Source organism: Onychostoma macrolepis, chromosome 03, assembly GCF_012432095.1.
Source record: "Onychostoma macrolepis isolate SWU-2019 chromosome 03, ASM1243209v1, whole genome shotgun sequence".
NCBI lineage: Eukaryota > Metazoa > Chordata > Actinopteri > Cypriniformes > Cyprinidae > Onychostoma > Onychostoma macrolepis.
In genome coordinates this window covers 11,781,969-11,802,645 of record NC_081157.1, presented here as the reverse complement: position 1 = coordinate 11,802,645, position 20,677 = coordinate 11,781,969, and the positions used below count along the sequence as shown (strand labels likewise).

Here is a 20,677-nt window from a genome sequence, read left to right as displayed (position 1 = left end):
ATAAGCGTCTAAGTTCATATTTATAAAACAGGTCACAGAAGACTTCTCCGTGGTCTGTTCTGGCTTAGCTATAAATCAATGCCAGGGAGGCAGACTTGTGTTATATAAATACAAGTCAGTTTATTATTACAATTAGTAAGCAATACAAATATTCTACAATCACTGTATATAAGTATTAATAAAGTATAAATATGAAAAAGTTGTTTGCTCAAGGCAATATCAGCGATGGTTCTGGTGCTGGAGAGGCTCTTCAGGTGGTCTCGAAGCAGCATCTGATTTCATCATCACACTTCAGTCTTTTATATACAGCAGGTGGATCCCAATGTCTTGTGACTTCATAATCCCCTCAGAAGTTGTTTATAAAAGGCCTCACATTTTCCCATTTTTCTTCTTTGGGATTCTCTGAATGCCCAGCTTCTTTTTCTTTAAGACTCTTCTTTAAAGCTCATCTCTAACTATGCTCTTAATTGCTAATATGTTATAAACGTTTTCTTAATAAACACTTAAAACAGCAAGTGTGTTGTTTTACTTAATAAACTACTTTCTCAATAAAACAGTTACAACAAGGTGTGGTGTAATGGTTAATCAACCATATTGTCAATAAAACAAATACAGGACAGGGTAGGGCGGGCCGGGGCGAGGCGGGGCGGGGTAGGGCAGGGCGAGGCAGGGCAGGGCAGGGCAGGGCGAGGCAAGGCAGACACACAGGAACACCGGGTGTTCAGACAAAAAAGAACTGAACAGGCAGGAACTAATATATACAAGATAACTACACACATACACCTGAACTAAATAAACTAATAATCACACTGAACAAGTACATAACTATTATATATCGTGCTAATTAAGTTGATTATCTAAACAAGTTCCACCTGTGCTGAACTGGTTGATTATCCGAACATGCTCCTCTCGGACTTTGTTAATAAAACATAATTTAAAAGAGACTTTTTAAATATTAAAGAATCAAGGTTAAGGTTTACTATTGAAATTTCCCTCTCACTTTTTGTTGTATGTGAACAGGTGTGTTTGGCACAAGTTTTTGTGGGTAAGCTGTTATTTCAAGAGTAGTGCAGTATATACTCTTGATCTTTTGAATGTTTATTAAAGACAAAGTTCACATAAGGGGTATCAGCATTGTGTAAGCTCATGTATTGATTTTGATTTTTACAATAACGTCCATTCTCATTCAGTTTCTCCTTGGCTCAGGGGCTGCACTGAACTCATGTCACATGAGTGATTATAAGTTATATGGTTTTAGACAGTTTGGGGGACTGAATGAATATAATGACATGTACAATTGTGATTTGTGATCTACCACCAATATTAGCTAGCACATACAAAAATGATCCCTCTCTTGATCTGCATATTGATGACCCAGCCACTGCTTCTGAACGCTTAATTTACAAACAAGAATATGTGACATTAGACCTAAACTGTGATCCCTCCACTCTTAAGATTTGAACTTCATTTTTTAATGCCTTTGAAACTAAACCTCTATAGTATGGGTTGGCAAGTAAGTTTGGCATCAGGTCAAAAAAAAAATTGCCACTAGTTGGTGGGCCAGAATATAGTCAAAGGATAATTTAAGAAATTAATCGATAAAAATGCAACTAAAATTGCCTGACAGACTGTTACAGTGTCTTTTGTAACTGATAGTGAGCTGTTACTCTGTGTTAAATCCTGTAGTAGGACAGTCATTAACAAAATGACTTGCCTTGGCTTGCCCTGATTTCAACATTAAAGACTGTTAATTTGAGTTTATCCTCGTCTCCATGTTCCTCCCTGCTGTGTGCACTGTGACACTAATAACATAGTTGTCAGCATTAAAAGGTATAACTGCTACTTTTTGCAGTGCAAATTTTGTTTGTGATGAAAATAACAGTACGTTTTTGTCAGTTATTTTACCTACGGATCGACGCATTTCTTACAGATTTCTGCTCATTCAAAATCATATACAGATGAAGTAGCACTGTAAGATTACATTTGTTTGAATGCATTATTGAGAGAGCGATTGCGTGTGAATAAGTGTTGTAGTAGCTACTCGTTTAAATCATGCTTCAGCTGAAAATATTCAGTATCTAGAAAGAACAAACAAATTCCTTGAGAATCATAGCCTTCACATTCTTTCTGATTTGAGTGATCCTTCTCTATCAAGATAGCTAAATATGTTTAACATGTGAATTCTTGCTAAATATGTAGTTATATTATGGGCTGTTGCCATGAATTGTACTCGGGATGGAGCGGTGGTGGAGAGCGAGTGAAAACCATGACACTCCAACTTTTAAAAAATCCGCTCCTTGCTCCAGTCAAAATCACACCGTTCTGCTCACGTATTCTGATTGTGAGTAACTGTTGCTGTAATGACAGATTTATTTCAGAACCAGCCGTGGATTAATAATCTGGTTGCGGATTAATAATTATTGCTGGCGGGCCAGTTTTGTTTTTTTTTGACTAAAGTTAAAAACTTTGTGTCCCCTGCTGAGTTCGAGAGAGTAATATATGCATTTATGTCGTCTTGTCTAGACTACTGCAATTCAATCTATATAGGTATTGGTCAATTCTATATGAACCACTTGCAAGTAGTCCAAAATGCAGCTGCTAGACTTCTTCCTGGCACATGTAAATATGAGCACATTACCCTCATCTTACTCTCTCTGAACTGGTTGTCTACTCATTGGTATGATGTAGAATAGAATTAAAGGTTTGTGCCAATAGCCTTGTGGGCACCGTGTCGACATCAAGCGCTGTTGTGCTACAGGTGTCCCAAGTTTGAATCCCAGCTCGAGGTTCCCAGATCATAGTTAAAAAGAAAGGGAGACAGGGATTTTGCCATCGTCAGCCCCAAATTGTGGAATAGCCTACCTTTATCTATTAGGATAATCTCTGCAGAATCTCTGTTTAAAGCAAAACTTAAAACCCACCTTTTAGAGAAGGCTTATAATATGTGAGTTGTCCTGAGCTTGTTTTTCTCTGTATGTACTATTTATTGTCTTGATTGGTGGTTTTTATTTTGGTTTTACAATTTTTGTACAGCACAATAGTCAGTGGCTGTTGTTTTATTGTGTTATACAAATAAACTAAACTAAACTTAACTAAGCTAAACTAAATATATATTGAATAAATATATATTGCAAGTTTGAGGAAAGTTTAAAGCATTCTCTAGCATAGTTATGAATCAGGTTTGTACGGTTTTACAAGTTTGCAAGACCAATATTATTTTGTAACCTGTGTCAAAGACTGTTATGAGCCATTAAGAGTTGTCAAGGAAAAAGAGGCGAGTCCAATTTGCTAAAAAAAAAAAGATGTATGTAATGTGAAAAGGGCACAGTCAGTAATAGCAGTTAATAAGGAAATACATTTTCTTCCCTACTAACCACACATTTACAGAAAGGATTATGAAATCCTGTGACGCTGACATTAGTCATGTGTGTTAAAGTGTATAAATATATTGACAGAGGCTGTGTATAAATTATAGTGCATACATGCAAAATCTGCGAAAAGGTAATACAACTATTCTCTAATAATTTTTTTATTTTATTTACAATATTTATGTAATTGTGTAATATGTAATATTTTGTAAATTAATGTCCAATTAAAGACTAACAAATTTAACTGCTGAAAAATAATGTTTAAAAATAATTCAAAATTTAAGGCAAGTAACCACAAGCAAATGTTGTTTTTTCATGCACTGGTCAATTTTGAGATTTTGGATTACTTGGCTTTTTCATTAAAGTTTTGAATGACACTATTGGAAAGAAAACAGCCAAATACACTTTATCAATTTGCATCAGTAGATTTAAATTAAAGTACATTTTTTAAAGGAAGTTTTTCTCTCCACTAAGCCGGAATTGTCCACTTCAGTTCATTTTACAAATTTATTCCTATCTATATTGTGAAGTTTTTTTTAGAAGTTTGTTGTTTGGTTTTATACATTTTATTCCTGAAAATGTGGTAAATTTCCTTATTTTTTAATAGCTGTTGACATTATTATTTTTTTATTTATGGGTAACACTTTACAATAAGGTGTCATTTGTTAACATTAGTTAATGTACTAACATGAACGATCAATGAACAATACATTTATTATAGTATTTATTAATCTTTGTTTCACTAACTAGGACCATGCCACAAACGAGCTATGAAATAGTTAGTTGAACAGAGTGTTGGGGAAGAGTAGAAAGAGGATGAAGGGGTAGAGGGAATGGGATGATGGTCAGCTTGATCAGGGCATCTAGAATTGATGGCTCAGAGAGACTCAGGGTGGGGGTACCGTCTCGATCATATATTTAGGCCAGACAATTAGGACCTCCGATACAACCTGAAAGAAAGAGAATGTGGGATAAAGTTGGCTCAATGGATGAGAAAGGGAGGGAAGGGTGGGTTCGAGAGAAAGAGACAAACAGTACAGTAAGAGGCAGCCCGATATATGGAGGTTTTGGGAAGTCAGGTGATCGTTTGGGGCGTGACCGTGTTCCCGAATGTCAGCTAACCAATTAACTCCCTTAATGTTAGTTAAGGAAAATACAGTTGTTCATTGTTTATTCCTGTTAGTTCACAATGCATTAACTAATGTTAACAAACACAACCTGTGATTTTAATAATGCATTAGTAAATGCTGAAATTAACATTAACTAAGATTAATAAATGCTGTAGAAGTATTGCTCATTCTTAGTTCATGTTTACTAATTTTGTTAATTAATGTTAACTAATGAACCTTATTGTAAAGCATTACAGACTCATGGAATAAAAAGAGAAAAAAACTTCTTTAATATGCCAACAGAATGAAGAAAAAAAAATGTTGTGTCTGGAAACGTATGCAAATTGCATGCCTCATTGCATATTGAAACATGACATTTTTTAAAACTGCTATTTCTTTTTACCCTAATAACTTGGGGTGTTTTGCCATAATAATGTTTAGTGTAATGTTTCATCAAATGTCTACAGATTTTCTTGACTGGTCAGGGATTGAATTTTCGGTCCCACTTTATATTAGGTGGCCTTAACTACTATGTACTTACATTTAAATAAATTATTTGGTACAATGCACTTATTGTGTACATACATGTTTTTACATTGCACTTATAGTTTTAAAAATACTTATATGTAATTACATGTGTAATTACATTTAATTACACTGTTGAGCCATCCCTTACACCTTAACCCACCCTTAAACCTACCCAGACCACCAAACCTGTCCCTAACCTTACTCGTATCGCACCTCAATTGCAGCAAAAGTGTTTTGTAATAAGCCAAATACACTTATGCGTATGTACACAATAAGTACATTGTACTTACTTTTTGATGTAAGTACATAGTAGTTAAGGCCACCTAATATAAAGTGTGACCGAATTGTCAAACTGAATTTTTCCACAGCACCTCTTCTTGTGGACAGTCATGGTTTCACTGGTTGCAGTGGCTGTATTTCTCCTCTGTGGGACCCTGTTTCAATCACCCCAGGTAGCAGCATTCAAATCTCTCTTTCTGGGCGGCTCCCTCACCCATCGAGAAATCACTCAGTTGGCCATCCTCCGCAAGACAGCAGAAGTGTGTCGTGACATAGCCACTGCCCAGGGGCGCGACTTCACACTGCCTGTAAGAAAAAGAACCAACTGAATTGTAAAAACCAGTAAATAGAATTAACATGAATGAGTTATTACGAGTAACAAAAGGTCTGTGATTAACATTCCGTGAAGAGAATTCACATTTTTTGTTACAACATTAATTACAGTCATGCCTTAAATGTAAATTTTGAAACTGTTAATTTTTTTTTTTTTAAGTTGCTAAGTCTTAAGTTATGCTACACACATAATTTGAATTGAAACATGAACTGAAAACTGAAAAACAAAGGGAACTCAAATTTCTTGTTTTGAATAAAAATAATACTTGTAAATGATATTCTTCTTTTCAGATAAACAACAGTCTGACTCCATCTGCTGTCCAAGAAGCCTGCTCAGCATCTGCTGCCTCTTCCCACGTTTTTTATTTAGCTATAACACAAATTTTTCTAAGCAATGCAGTCCAACTTTTTGCACTGAGTGAGGCACATCACATACATAATGAGGCTTTCAGTGAGGGCCGGGATCTCATTACCCAAGGTGTAGCTGCAGTAAAGGCCAGCGTGCTGAAGGGGAGTTATATCCCTGCCCGTAACACACTGGGGGCTCTATGTCACACTCTACAGGTACGTTACAAATCTGTAATAATCTTTCTATATTTTATTATTATTATTATTTTTACTTTCAAGCTGGGCCCATATCAGCAATTATATGTGACCCTGGACCACAAAACCAGTCTTAAGTAGCACAGGTTTGTAGCAATAGCCAAAAGTACATAGTATGGGGCAAAATTATCGTTTTTACACTTTTATCCAATCCAAATGTTTTTTTTTAAAGAATTCTCTTATGCTCATCAAGTCTATTTACTTGATCAAAAATACTAGAAAAAAAACTCCCGGTAATATTGTGAAATATTCTTACAATGTAAAATAATGATTTTCTATTTTAATATATTTTAAAATCATTTCCATCAGTGTCAAAAGATCCTTCAGAAATCATTCTAATATGCTGATTTATTTATTTTTTTATTATCAATGTTGGAAACAGTTGTGCTGCATAATAAATAAATTTTATTTTATACAACAACGGCACAGGTGTGTAAATAATTTAGAAACAACAATGGAGTGTCTTTAAAAGCCCTCTTTTGTGCAGAACTACTTTCTTCCGCCACGGATTTAAATCTAAAGTTGACAGTTTAACAGCTGAGTCTCCGTTACTAATCCCAAAACATCACTTTAGAGCTAGTAACGAAGGAACTTTGAGTTGCTTCAGTGACTATGTTTACATGGACAACAATACTCCGATTTTAATACGATTAAGACAATACTCTGATTAAGAGTCTACCATGTAAACAGAGATTTTTGATGACCTTAATCCGGCTAAAGTCATAATCGAAGTAAACAGAAATCGAATTAAGACATGTGGAGTATTCCTATTTTAGTCGCATTATGGAGGTGCAGTACAGACATGTAAACACTTTAATCAAACTATTACCGTCATGTAAGACTTTTCGCCGCATTTTGCGACCGGATACACACGGCAGTGATTAACCGTTTGACAGCAAATAAAAGAGCTTCAACACCGTCGTCTGTGTGCTCGTACAAATAATTAACTGGACTTGAAGCGTTCATAAAATTAAAAATGAAACATCACGAAGACGAATTATATGTTTATATGTGAAATTCTGGAGGAGACGTCAGATAGCGTCGCGTGGTGACGTAATGATGCATGCCATTAATCAATCTATGTACTATAACATGTAAAACGGGAACATGAAAGGATTATTCTAAAAGCAACTCATGTAAACACCTTAATCATAATATTGTCTTATTCAGAATAAGGTAAATAATTAGATTACTGATGTCCATGTAAACGTAGTCATTGAAAGCTTTGTATTACTGTAGTAAAAGCTTGCTGTATTATGTAAAATATATAAGTATTATGAGAGAGATGGACTGAGCGACTGTGATTACCTGCATCTGATACAGGCATCTCATTCTCCTAACGTTACTTAACAATTAAGTTTGAATGTCCACTGATGAAAGCGTTATCTTTGTCGTAACGTCAATATCCTTTCATTGATTTCTGATGACAGAGCTCCTCAGTGCATTTGTTAGCTGCGTCAAGCTGTTGTTGTAAGTAAAAATATCTTCCGTTAAGAAAAGCGTTTTTCAAAGTAAAAGTCTTTACTGCAGCGCTAACTCATAAAAACAGTCTGTTGTCGCCATCTAATGGCAGAACAATCTAACTGAAATCATCATCACGAACACACGCACCATGTCTCAGTACTAAACACTATTATTATTTATATAAAATACTAATAATTGAATAATCATATTTAATAAACAACAACAACAGCCATCATAAAAGTTGCTTGGCAATTCAGTCAACCGTAAGCAAAGGCACCGTGATACAGCATTGAATTTACACATAGATAGACCCGGCTAGAACAAGCGAAGTGATACAAAATTGTGAAAGGGCGTTCCTGTAGCAATACCAGTACAATATCTCACGGTTCTCAACCAATCAGATTTGAGAACCAGAACAAACTGTTGTATAAAAATATATATTTTAGAAACTAACCTGCCAATATAATACAGTGCCCTCCACTAATATTGGAACCCTTGATAAATATGAGCAAAGGCGGCTGTGAAAATAAATCTGGATTGTTTATCCTTTTGATCTTTCACTCAAAAAATTCACAAAATTCTAACCTATCATTGAAGTAAAACAATTGAAAATGGGGAGAAAATCTCATGATGAAATAAATGTTTTTCTCCAATGAATGTTGGCCACAATTATTGGCACCCCTAGAAATTATTATGAGTAAAATATAAAAGTATATTCCCATTCATATTCCCATTTTTTATCACACCAGGGTGACTATAGGAGCATGAAATTGTTCAGCTATGACTTCCTGATCCACAGGATCATAAATATGAGGAACACAAAGCCAAATTCCCTTAATCATCCATCACAAGGAGTAAAACCTAAGAATATAGTTCTGATGATGTGCAGAACAAGATTGTTGAGCTTCACAAAATAGAAAGTGGCTTTAAGAAAAGAGCTAAAGCATTGAAAATCCCTATTTCCACCATCAGGGTAATAATTCAGAATTTCCAATCAACTAAAGATGTTAAAAATCTGCCTGAAAGAGGACGTGTGTCTATATCTTCCTAATGCACGGTGAGGAGGAGAGTTTGAGTAGCTAAAGACTCTTCAAGGACCACAGCTGGAGAATTGAAGAAAATACTTGAGTCTTGGGATCAGAAACGTAAAAAAAAAAATATATATATCAAACATCCCCTACATCACCACATGTTGTTTGGGAGGGCTTCAAGAAAAATTCTCCTCGCTCATCCAAAAACAAACTCCAGCATATTCATTTATCAGACACGACCGGAACTTCAAATAGGACTGGCTTCTATGGTCAGATGAAACTGAAAAAAAGCTTTTTGGCAGCAAACACTGAAGATGGGTTTAGTCCAAACAGGGATAAAAAAAAAAAGTACCCCATGTCCACGGTTAAATATACTGCTGGATCTTTAATGCTGTGGGCCTGTTTTTCTGCCGGAGGTCCTGGACATCTTGTTCAGATGCATGGCATCATGGATTCTATCAAATACCAACAGATAAAAAACCTGACTGACTCTTGTTAGAAATCTTATAATGGGCCGTGGTTGGATCTTCCATCAAGACAACAATACAAAACAAACATCAAAATAAACACAAAAATGTGTCACTGAGCACTAAATGAATCTTTTGGCATGGCCATCCCAGTCCTCTGACCTGAACCCTACAGAAAATGAGTGGGTGAACTGAAGAGAAGTAGTACTAACATGGAGCTGTGAATCTGAAGGATCTGGAGAGATTCTGTCTGAAGAAAATGGTTTCTGATCTTTTATCAGGTGTTCTCCAAACTCTTCAGGCATTATAGGAGAAAACTCAGAGCTGTTACCCTGGGAAAAGGACGTTGCAATAATTGGGTGCCAATAATTGTGGCCAACATGAACTAGAGAAAGCATTTATTTCACAGTGAGATTTTCCCCCCTTTTTCAATTGTTTTACTTCAATGATAGGTTGGAATTTTGTGAAGTTTTTGAATGAAAGATAAAAAGGATAAACAATGCAGATTTATTTTCACAGCCGCCTTTGCTCATATTTACCAAGGGTGCCAATATTAGTGGGGGGCACTGTATGTGTGTGTTTTTTTTTTTTTTTTTACATTTTTTACGAAACTTCTTTTTTCAGGATTCTTTGATGAATAAAAAGTTTAAAAGAACAAAATTTATTCAAAATAGAAATCATTTCTAACAATATAAGTCTTTGCTATCACTTTTTTATCAATTTAACACAACTTTGCTCGCTGAAAAAAAGTATTCAATTCTTAAAAAAAAAAAAAATAAAAATTTACTGTCCACAAACTTTTAAATGGTAGTTTATATTGTTACAAAAGATTTCTATTTTTAATAAATGCTGTTCTTTTTTTTTTACTTTTTATTTATTAAATAATCCTGAAAAAAGTATCATATGTTCCAACAAAATATTAAGCAGCACAGCTGTTTCCAACATTGATAATTACTCAACATTTTAGAATGAATTATGAAGGATCACGTGACACTGAATACTGGAGTAATGATGCTGAAAATTCAGCTTTGCATCATAGGAATAAATTACATTTTAAAATATATTCACATAGAAAACAGTTATTTTGAAATAACATTTCACAATAATATTCACATTTTTTTCTGGATTTTTGATCAAATAAATGCAGCCTTGATGAGCATAAGAAACTTATTTAAAAAACATTACAAATCTTACTGATCCCAAACTTTTGAATGGCAGTGTATATAGAGTCAATGGCTACCAGCAACTGTTTGGTTTCCAACATTCTTTAAAACATCATCTTTTGTGTTCAAAAGAAGAAAGAAACTCAGACAGGTTTGGAACAACTTAACAATGAGTAAATGATGACTCAATTTTCATTTTGGGTTGAACTATCCCTTTAAATATTTGTTCATTATATATATATATATATATATACATATATAATGAAAAAAATTACATTTACAACCTAGAAAATACATTTGTTTTTTTGTGTTTAGGACTTCTATAGCCACAGTAACTGGGTGGAACTGGGAAGCACTGCTCCTTTCAGCACGCTGATCAAACCTGAGCTTCCTCTCAACAATCTAGCAGGTATAACACAATGCAGTTACCCCCATTACACAATTTCTGAACCACCATGTACCACAATATGAATATGGTATAAACTTGCACATTCTTTTACTTCTTATCTGCTTACCCAGGCCCCAGCACACCGACATGCAGGAGCTGCACTGGGTCAGACTGCAGAGATAACATTCTCCCAGAAATACTGCTGCGCAAGAAACTAACCTCAGGATATTTCAGTGTTTACTCCTCCAGAAAACCTGCAGGTAGGAGAGCATCATCACCCATGTGTAGTGTTGCTCTGCCTTTTAGTTATAACTTCTCTGTACATCATCACAGACCACAGGATGGCTGAATAGGCACCACAGATTTATACACTGACATAATTTTCTTTCAGGCAAGTGTAGCCATGGTGGCTTTCTTGACAGGACCAGTTTAAGAGAACCCACTGGAGGCATCAATAAGGATGACATTAGGTCAAATCACGGCTTCCTTCACCTCCGTGCTGCTGACATGGCCATCAACGCTACTGTGGAAGTGCTGCAAGACATCCGTCTGGCCACAGGCAACCAAGCCTTTCTTCAGTATGAGACCTTCCTTTTACACACAACACATTTTGGACTATGTCATAAAACACATGGTTAAGGTTTTGTAAATTTATTTCATTCATTTCAAATTTATTATCAATACAGACTCTGCATCGATTCCATCTAACATATTTTCTCACTGACACACCCCCAACTCAGAAACTCAGGTCTTAAAGAAAGTTCTGAGTTTTCCAGGTTTAGCAAATTTTGTTTGTTTCTTTCCCTCTCTCAGATTGGTAGGCCTCAGTCAGACCTCAGTTCTGGCTATTGTGATTGACACCACGGGCAGCATGTCTGATGAGATTGAAGATGCAAAGAGAGTCTCTTTCGGTATTATAGACAGCAGGAGAGGAACACCAGGGGAACCTTCAGAATACATTCTAGTCCCATTTAATGATCCAGGTAGTCATATGGCATATTTAGTCATGCGTATTTATATATATACTGTATATCAGTGTTTCCCACAGACTTTAACTCTATTTGTGGTGGCACTTCCCCCGGGGGAATTTACTGGAATTTATAACTTTAAGATAAAAAAATATATCAATATTCAATATAATTTTTGATACCATGGGGAAAAACTGCCATGACTTTAAGGGTATGAAATTAGATAACATTGCTAGAACATGACAATGAGGTATATTTGTACATTAATTAAAACAACTTGAGGTGGTAAAAAACTGGAGTAAAACTTATAGATTTGCATATATTTACTTCAAATTTCTTTAAAGAGAAATATTATTTTTCCTATTTTTACCCAAAATAGGGTATTGTGAGCAAAGTGAGTACACTCATGTAATGTATGTTTCATTCATACAAAAATGGTGATAGTCACCCTCATTGGGAGTTGCAAAGACTCCCGTCGAGGGACCAAACATGAAGGTCCCACAGCTTGGGCCTAGAATTCTCTGGAAAGCTCTGAGGGGATAAGAAGTCCCTAGTCTCTAAACTGAATGACGCTACTAGCTGCTGAATTGCCAGTGAGCGTTCCGGTGTAATCCAGGCCCGCATCTGGGTCGAATCGATAACTGTCCCCAGGAAGATGACTTGCTACCTGACCTAACACAAAATATATTTCTGTACGTAATTATGCAGCAAAGTATTTAATATGATCTGGGATTATTAGAAGAAACTGTACCATTCGTCATCTTGCTTGGAGGACAGTATAAATGCTTGTAAATATTTCACGTTTTAAGTCCATTCATTATTTGTAGCACACCTGCCATCCAATAATCACAGGAAGTTTTGTGTACTTTTAATCAGAAATAACGTGTGAGCTTTCAAATTCTGTCAATGTTATCACAAAATACAAACTATAAATTTGGTTTTGATGCACTTTAATGTGCCGTTCTCCGTTGCACCTCAGTTCAAGTGGCACATGAACCGATCATCTGTTCCTCTTTGCTACTAGTTATAGCAAAAATAAACATGAATGAACATCAGAAAAGTGTTGAAACAAACAGAACAGTTGTAGTCATTGCAGGTGAATGTTTTCTCAGCTGTCACTGCAGGAAAACGTGTTGGCGTGGACGTGCATCATCTACGCCAGGCATTGTGCCTGGTCGTAGTTTTAATTGGTGCAACAGGTGTAAATATTTATCATAAAGCTGGACGTTGCAAAGCCCAGTGTATGGCTTATACCTAACTTTTTTTTACGTCCAGCTGGTGCAACCGGCCCCAGGTGGTTGAGCAACAGTGATCTGTGAGCGAGAAGTTCCTGCTCCGATATGGCCAACACATCCACATCGTCGAGGTAATTCATAATGTGGATTTCCATCTGCCTCAGAGGGGAAAGAGACACGTCAGAACTGTATATTTATAAGCCTCCTCCTTGAACTTGAATCTCAAGAAACGGGTAGCATTTTGCAATTTGACGGCACTGTTGGAGCCCAGGCTCAGACTTTGGCTGAGGCTGGGCCAGAGACGGCACCAGTTTCACAGTCTGCTTGGAGGATGGAGCCTTCTGGCGACTTGAACCAGCCGTTGAGCTGGAGCGCTTCGGCAGGAAGCGACGCATGGCCTGCGATGACTTCTATGCCACTGTGACGCACTCAACAAATCCATTCATGGATGTATGGATGCAGAGCATGAGCCTTCAATCCCAGGGGTGATGGAGGGCAGAGATCTGCAGTGACCGCCTCTTCTAGAGGGGGGAGCTTGCCATAGCCCTTTTCTTCAGCGCTGTCAATAATGAGAAAAGAAGTGGAGGAACGAATGTGTGCCGAGTAGTGAGCGTGTCAGTCTTCTACAGCTAGTAGGCTTCATGCTTCTTGTTGCTCCTTCTCCATAGAGTCCAGCAAGGAGATGAAAATTCTGACGAAATGGCACTCAGAGCCGACTTATATAGCATCTATGTCCGTTCAGTTACACAAACGTGAACAAATCAGGTTTCAGTATTCAGAGTAAACAGGAGTTTCCCCATAGTGTCTTTTGACAGAACGGGAGAGACCATTCGAAAGGGAACTTAAATATTTATCCATTCAGCCATCATTACAATTGTTCATGTCCAAATCTAACTTGAAACGACTTAAAGGGATAGTTCACCCAAAAATGAAAATTCTGTCATCATTTACTCACCCTCAGGTAGTTCCAAACCTGTACGAATGTCTTTGTTCTGCCGATCACAGAGGAAGATATTCTGAAGAATGTGGGAAACAGAGCAGTTCTGGGGCACCATTGACGTCCATAGTATTTTTTTTTCCTACTATGGAAGTCAATGGTGCCCCAAAACAACCTGGTTGCAAACTTTCTTCAAAATGTCTTCCTCTGTGATCGGCAGAACAAAGACATTCGTACAGGTTTGGAACTACTTGAGGGCGAGTAAATGATGACAGAATTTTCATTTTTGGGTGAACTATCCCTTTAAGCACAAAATTATCTGTGAGTGAGCTTTAAATGATGGCTGAACAGTTAGCATACACACAAAAACTGTAGTTATTATTTTTGAAACAATGTTGAAATGTTTTAAAAATTCTTGTTGCTGTAGTGTTCTATGATGTGTTTGTGTCATGCAGATTTTGGACCTCTGACAAGAACTACGAATGCAGATATTTTCAAAGAGAGAATTAATTCTCTTTCAGCAGATGGTGGAGGAGATGAACCAGAGATGTGTCTGTCAGGACTACTGGTTTGTGTGTTTGTTTGTTTGTCTTTATACATGTATGCCAACTGTATTTACATGTGAAAATGTAAAAATTACTCATACCGATAAATAATATTACATTGCTGATATATTTTTGTGAATATCTCAGCTGCATTGATTCTTAATATAATAATTGAAAAATCTGGTTCTCCAGTTGGCACTAGCAGGAGCTCCTCCATCTTCAGACATTTTTGTTTTCACTGATGCTGCAGCAACAGGACTTAGAATTAAAAAGCACCGTTCTGGCCATGATAGAAAGCACCAGGTCAACAGTGAGTGCCTGCAGATCACATCCACATCATTGCTTCTAAAATTAAAGTGTTGTTAATTTGTTTGTAATGGCTTTTTCTACACCACCCAGGTCACATTCATGTTGACTAACGTTCTTCTGCGAAGAAGAAGGACTGCCTCACAATCTCAACAGTTTAAATTAAGATCAGACATACAGTTGTACAGAGATCTGGCCCATGCTTCTGGTGGACAGGCAATAACTGTCACAAAAGCTACACTGTCTCAGGCCACTGCAGTCATTACAGATGCATCTACCTCTGCCCTGGTATGTTCTAAGAACTTAGTTAGTAAAATCATAATGTGATATAAGGGACAAATGATGACAGAGCTTTTATGTATGTGTGAACTGTCCCTATACTATAACATTTTTATATGAAAAAAAATTAAGAAAAATGGGAAGTATGTATCTCAAAAAAACTATTTTTGTTTTGCATTTCTGCTCTTTGCAATATTTTTTCAGGTTGGTGATTGTAATTTTGTGGTGCAACATATTGAAACATCTCTTTTTTTTTTTCTTGAAGGTCACTGTTCTTCAGGTGGTGAGAAGTCCAATCATTGCAGAAAACGTCTCTTTTGTTTTAGATCCATCTCTATCCAATGTGACTGTGTATATCACTGGAGACTCTCCAGTCTTTACCCTCTACAGCCCTACAGGTGAGCCATACCTCAAACATGGTTTGCTAATATAAGGGTTTTATCTTCTCCAATACAAAAATCCAAATGCAAAATTGGATTATATTATATTGTTAAAAATAAGCTGTTTCCCTTGCCCTTCAGGTGTGTCTCAGTCAGGTTCAGTGGCAGATGGTCCTCTGGGCAGCATCCTGACTGTAGGGAATCTGAATAGAGTAAAACTCAACTCTGACAGCCAGACAGGGGAATGGAAGATCAGCATTGACTCCACACACTCCTACAGTCTTAAAGTCATTGGTAAGCGTGTTTAATGTGCCTGCATAGGTTTTGTTTCGCTTGTAAACCATTGAGATTTTAAAAATGTTATCAAATTTATTATTACATTTATTTTTAATCAAATGTTTAATTACGCAATGTGTGTATCAACTCAGTTTTAGAAATAAAACTGCTAAACAAACAATGGTTTTGAAAATAACATCAGTAAGTAGTTTCGGTCCCACTTTATATTAGGTGGCCTTAACTACTATGTACTTACATTTAAATTAATCATTTGGTACAATGAACATACATGTTCTTACATTGTACTTATATTGTTAATAATACCTTTATGTAATTACATCTGTAATTAATTTCTGTAATTACATTTATAATTACACTGTTGAGCCATCCCTTACACCTTAACCCACCCTTAAACTTACCCATACCACCAAACCTGTCCCTAACCTTACCTGTATCCCCCCTCAATAGCAGCAAACGTGTTTTGAAATACAATATGAACACAATAAGTACATTGTACTTATTTTTTGATGTAAGTACATAGTAGTTAAGGCCACCTAATATAAAGTGGGACCGTAGTTTTTCTTTGGAACATTGCAAGACTGTTGCATTTCACAATAGTTGAACTACATTCCAGTGTTGCCAAGTCCTAACACTCTTTCCGCGGGATGTTTTTCATGTCCGCGGGTTGAGGCGACCCCAATAATGTGATATTTAGCCCCTGGAATGCAACTTTTACCAGGGGAACCCGCCAAGAAATGTGTATTTTACCCCCCGGAATATGATTTTTACCAGGGGATCCCCCCTGAAAAGCAATTGGGCAATTTTTGGGCTAGTTTTGAGTAGCAATTGGGCGGGTTTTGCTGTGAAAACCTGGCAACCCTGCTTCATTCACCATGTTTTAATTGTGATTACAGGTCAGAGTTCTGTGAACTTTCTCATTAACTTTGTGGAGCAGTTAGAAGGAGGTGACTTCACACCGAAAGCCAATCGTCCTTTCATTGGTATATTGATTTCATCTTCTTCATTCCATATTTCTTGATAATTACTAGACCGTTACGCTAAATGTTTTTAAAAGAATTCTCTTATGTTGTTTACCGAGGCTGCATTTATTTGATAAAAAATACAGTAAACAATAATATTGATAAATATTATTACAATTTAAAATAAATGTTTTCTAATAGGTTTTATAATGTCATTAATTCCTGTGATGGAATTTCAGCCATTACTCCAGTTTTTAGTGTCACATGATCTTTGAGAAACATTCTAATTGATGATTTGATGTGAAAATACATTTCGTATTATTATCAGTGTTGAAAACAGTTGTGCTGCTATATTGTTGTAATATAACAATATTGTTTTTGGAAACAGCAATTCATCAATGTAAAAAATACAATGTTGTTTTTCTGATTGCTCAGGTCGGAACGCTACTTTGTTTGTGTCTGTGACCGGAGGAGATTCAGTCTCAGTGACTGACGTGCTTCTAGTTGAAGCTTCAGGATCTGATGTTGTTCATGGAACCATTAAATCATTGGGTGCAACAGACTTCCTGGTCAACATCGACAGAATCCCAGAGTGGGCGTTTGTGGTGCAGCTGAAAGGGCTGTTAAACGACTCGACTCGATCTTCGCCGAGTCGATTCCAGAGACAGTCACCCACCCAGCAACGAGGCTCTGGAGTTAATATAATGGTGAGCTTGAAGAGACAGTTCACCCAAAAATGAAAATTCATTATTATTACCTGTAAATATCACATGACTTTTACATCAGATTAGTATGACTAGTATGGAATATCCAAAAAAATCCATGAGATATGCAAAATACACTGATAATATTTCTAATCATATTAAACTTGTTTCTTCTCAGGCACAACCAAATAACACTATAGAGCCTGGAATCCCCTTTAATCTCAACTTTACATTGGTCACTAATGCTACAGGCGGCAGCTACACTATCCGAGCCTGGACTGACCGCAGCTTCAGTGTGTCTTTCCCCAGCTCTCTGGACACGGGGACAGAGGGAAGTGCTCAAGGAAGCGTAACACTGACTGCACGCTCCGACACAGAGTCAGGGACAGATGTCACACTCACCATTGAAGCAGAAGATTCAGAGTCCAGTGACTCGAATTACGTGGTACTGCGGTTCACTGTAATGACTAAGGTAGCTGCAGAAAAACAAGAGTGTATATACTATTATTTACCATCCATTGATAAGAATATAGCTTTCTGCATCACTCTGCGTTTTTATATGCTAACAGTATTTGTTGACTAATTTCTGTTTCTCTTTTTTTTTTGGAAGGTCACTGATTTCTCTAGCCCTGTCTGTCAGGTAGTGAGCATCAAAGCTGACTGTCCTGTGGAATGCAGCAAAGCATCATGGGAACTCTCTGCCAACTTGACGGATGGAAATGGTACAGGCATAGCCAATGTGTCCCTCAGTCGTGGCAATGGCTCTCTCAGCTTAAGTTATGTGATGAGTGCAGATGGCACAAATGTGACTGTGGCATCCTACAATGCTTCCTGCTGTTCTCAGGAAGTCGAGCTGGTAGCTGTGGACAGGGTGGGAAATGTGGGCACATGTTTCACTTCTATAAAGAGCCCTTCTACAGCTGTTACCCTAAATGGATCATATTCTGTGTCCTTCTCTATGTGTGTTGCTCTAGTAGGGTTATTAGTTTTCTGTCTTTGTGGATGAGAGGAGCTTAAGTCACGAATTAAGTGAACATTGTTAACTTAACTTTAAGAACAATGTGGATTTACTTTAAAATTGTAACACATTTCAATATAAGATTAGGATGTGCAGGATGATGCTTCAGCCAGTGTTTATGAAAATAAATCTTTGCTAATTTAGTTGTTATAGCACAAAATGTAAAATATCAAGAGGGGTAAGACATCTAATTAATGGAAATATTAAATAATAACCCCTATTAATTATAATAAATATAAACACATATTATAATAAACACACACACACACACACAAACTTAATGCAACACACTCAACATAATGCAATGTAAGTGAGGTATTGTGCCATGTCGAGAAAAAAAAAAGATTAAGTTGGCACATTTCCTTATATGTAACTTTAGGTTCTTTATATAAACGTGATGAATAACCTGAATGTAGTATTTTTAGGGGGCTAAATGTACTTTTGGAAATGAATGAAATAAACTTCCATATACAACAGCTTTTGGGCTTTGAAAAGATCTGTCAAAGCGAAGTAATTGCTGGGTTTTTTTCTTAAAAAGGTAGTAACGGAAACACAGCTTCTGTATCAACAGGTGTGTTCTTGAAGCGGCGCTGTGCAGAATGATCAGTGTATGACATCAAAGTACCGCGAGAGCCATAAGTGAGCAGATGGATCCTTATGCTTTCGAATAGCTCTCGCGTATGGCGTTCGGCCAGGGTGTTTAATATGACGTTGTTACATGCACTCGTATCACTGAACGTGACGTCTGCATCTGCCACATTACGGTTTGTCTGCCTGAACGTGATGTCTGCGTCTGCTACAAGGGTTTCCAGCACTTTCCATACACTTATTCATGCTTTATTATTCCTTCATATTGATATTAATTATATTATTATATTATTACTTGTTTGACTATTAATCAAGTTAATAGTGCGCTTATGAGATATTAATCTATTAATCTTATAATCGAGATTAGACTTCATAGTGTGTGTGTAACGAAGGCAAGGCAGCCTTGAAGTTCTGATAAGTGCTCTGTGTGTATGTGTATGTGTGTGTGTGTGTGCTGGTCTAAGTTTATCTAGGTTTTAGAACCTATCAGAATTTTGATGACTTATGCATTGATGCAATTAGCAGCCTCTGTTAGGGTATAATTGCTGGTGTTTTTTTATTGTATGCAGAGCGGCCTACGAACTCGATTGTGAGTCTTGAAGCTGACTTCTGCTGATGAAACTGCAAACTATTTTCAGTAAATTTTATTCATTTTTGATCAAATCTCTTGACTTCTGGTCTTCATTCAACACACCTGGTCCGAGGGTCTTTACTGTAAATTCCCCTACATCCTATTCATTCTCTATTATTGTTTTCACTTATCCTCAATTATGTTTAATTAGGTATTAGCTATTTAGCTTTCTTATGTATAGCTTTTTATTCCAAATGGTAAATACTAATTTATACAAATGATATTAAAATTTCTGTATGCCATAGTACAAAAAGACAAAAATAATTAATATTTTGAGATAGAAAGTCTGAAATTCTTTGCCACTCTATTTAGTTTTTTTTTTAAGTACTTAAAGCTCTGAAACAAAGGACGGCTTACTTTAAAAAAATTTTACCATTTGCATGTATGAATATGATATTCACCCAACAATAAAAACATCCAAAGACAATTTAGATCACACTTAAAGAAGAAGATATCTTGCAAAACAAATTGAGCAATTGTTTCCATTTTTACTGATAACCAACTATGAATATCAAAGCAGAATTTAGAAGTAACCACTCAGTAAAAGAATAGGTGACCCGGACCTCCAGTGTTGGGTGTAACGCATTATGCTGGGTACACACTAAAAGATTTTTAAAATCTTCAAAATGTGAGAGACCACAAACATTAGGACAAAAAACTCCTAGATTTAACCGTTTTGCTCCTATATTGTGTGATGTGCTGCAATGTGACAAAGACAGCACACCACACATCAACCAAGAGTCCTGACTGTCAACACGGGAAATCTCGCAAAATCTCTGGAAACTTGAGAATAAACAAGATTTTATTTATTTTTTTAATTGCAATTTTATAACAAAGAACATACAAGGGCAGTAACATATAAATTACATCAAATACAATAATAAACAAAAAACAAAAAATAAATAAATAAAGGAAAAGCAATAGAAAATTCCATTTCCTTAAACAAGTATAAATAATTACAAATTATTCAAAGAATAGATTAAAGGCAAAGTCCCAGTCTTTGGTAATGGCAGGAAGAAATTGCGATGATAGTGTCCAAATCCTTTTTCACCTCGCTCAGTTTAGGAGGGCTGATATTCAATTCAATTCAAGTTTAT

At 36.4% G+C, this 20,677-nt stretch overlaps 1 pseudogene; it reads left to right on the top strand.

Moving 5' to 3' along the window:
* The first annotated feature begins 4,632 nt into the window (after positions 1-4,632).
* LOC131536713 (von Willebrand factor A domain-containing protein 7-like) lies at positions 4,633-18,884 on the top strand (annotated as a pseudogene).
* The last annotated feature ends 1,793 nt before the right edge of the window (positions 18,885-20,677 follow it).